Source organism: Schistosoma mansoni, chromosome 4 (assembly GCF_000237925.1).
Source record: "Schistosoma mansoni strain Puerto Rico chromosome 4, complete genome".
Lineage (NCBI taxonomy): Eukaryota > Metazoa > Platyhelminthes > Trematoda > Strigeidida > Schistosomatidae > Schistosoma > Schistosoma mansoni.
Genome location: NC_031498.1, coordinates 2854557 through 2856677, shown reverse-complemented (window position 1 = coordinate 2856677; position 2121 = coordinate 2854557). Strand labels below are relative to the sequence as shown.

The 2121-nt window shown below is 34.2% G+C and overlaps 1 non-coding gene across 1 annotated transcript; it reads right to left on the bottom strand.

Annotated features, from left to right (window-relative positions):
- Positions 1-416: 416 nt before the first annotated feature.
- Smp_tRNA_00305_Pseudo_TTG.1.1 lies at positions 417-487 on the bottom strand. Its single transcript has one exon. It is a non-coding gene (tRNA).
- Positions 488-2121: the final 1634 nt, after the last annotated feature.

Sequence of the window (2121 nt, the reverse complement as noted above, 5' to 3'; positions counted from 1 at the left end):
ATATACAAAATTATTAGATATGCATTATTATAAATATTTCCTTGAAAAATCTTGGATCAGATTGCCAGATGAAACACTGGATTTACTTCGTGTTCATTCGCTGTGATTTTACACATACATTCTTGCTCTTTAATGTCTCACAACAACTCGTCACACAGATACTGTGTAACTATTCGATCAAATTTAGACGAACGTTCTTATTATGTTAGGTTGCTGCTTCACATAAATGAAATATTACTTAACACATGAATTATGATATTTATGGCAGACAAAGCAAATTCAAAAAGGAATACTACCACAAAAATAATTGTATTATAAGCAAAGATGGATAGTGGCTAGCAGTGAAATCCAGTTTGACGCGCGTTTCGTCCTATTTGAGACTCTTCAGCTGGATGTACCTGCATCTCTGAGTTGATATTCACTCTGGGACTCAAACCCAGTACCGTTTGCTTCAAACGCCATCGCCTTATCCACTTAGCTACTGAGTCCTAATAGCCACTTGCTTATGCAATGGGGTGAAGTTTAAATTCACTTGGTGTTGTTTGTTTGAACCTTCCCATTGACGTTTAGGAGTCACAGATTGAACATCAACTCTGGACAATAAGAGACTAATCAATTGCTGTTCTAAACGTCAATGAGAACTTCTATCATATACTGATGTCACAAATTGACATTTAAAGGGTTTTACATTTTGTTCAGATGTTATAGCAACTCTCCTACAATCAATTTTGATTATGGTTACATTTTGTTTAGCCCTTTTATTAACTTAACAGACAATGTTATTCGAACAGTAACAATTCGTATAGTAGTACAAAGGTACTACTATGATAACTATCTTGTCTGTCTAAATGTGTAGTCTTGATCAGCCTGTGCACATGTCTCTCTCTAACTAAAATATCAGTTGATTAAATATACCTCGATGAATCATTATCATCCCCCATGTGTATATATACTCGAATCCTATTATTAGCCTTTGCCGCGTCTATCTGAGCCTTATTCGATTTGCCCATATTTACGCCTCTGTATTTACCCGCCTCTCTGCTTGGTGTGTTTGTAGCCTTTATCCGTTAATAAACTGTAGTTGTCGCTTCTTATTGCCTTCTGATTTCGAACGCCGTTGGGATTTATATAATAACAGTTATCAAGGTGATTGATAAACGAAGCTAAGCCACTACAAAGTTCATGACCGTTTTCAGATTTTTCAGTCTATCCCCAATGAAAAATCGTAAAGATTAGAATAAGATAATCGTCACGCCATAATGCGAACAGATTAAGATGTCAAATTAGTGGTTGATTGGTAGTTAGACTTCAGTTTCCTTAGTTCGATCGCTTTTGGTTTTTTGGATACCATTTAGCTGAATGCTAGGAAGAAACAGCCGTCCAGTGTCTAATAATTTCCTGTGATATCCTTGATGAATACCACGAACAGATAAAATTGTAGTTTCGTCTAACCTCTGAAATTCCCGCTACCTTTCTGTAAATCTTGGCTAACTCATGATATTCCTTGAACATTTGAAAGTCATGTGTGTTACTGTCGCAAGAGTAGAGACTATTTGATGTTTGCACTAAGTGACAATAGATTATAAACAAAATATAAATATTTCTGTATTTGGCTTTCAGTTATTTGATTCTTTTTCATTGATAATGATGTTGTCAAAATTGCTATTTTACTTTTATGAAAAGATGTAGCTTTACCGATTTGATAAAAAATTGATCAATAAGTGTGGACAGTTGCTTTATCTATTCTAAAATCTTTTCTCCATAGAATCACACTTACGATGTTCATTTCGGCCTGCTAGATATATAACCACGAACTCATATGGTTGTTTAATATTTTACTCTCAAATCTTCAAAGATAATGACTGTTATGTATGTTTACTAACGACCACGTAGTTGATGTATTCGCAAACCCTATCTTGTGACATTTTGTTTATTCGCATATTGTTTAAATGTTAAAATACTTGGCTTATCCCATAATAAGTACCATTTATTCAAAATTATTTGGGACAGTTGACTTCATAGAAGTGACTAATACTGGGATATATTTTGTTTTTTTTAGTTTCATCACAAAGTGGCATCTGCATGCGAACGAATAGAAACAAATAAAGTTGCTTCGTTATT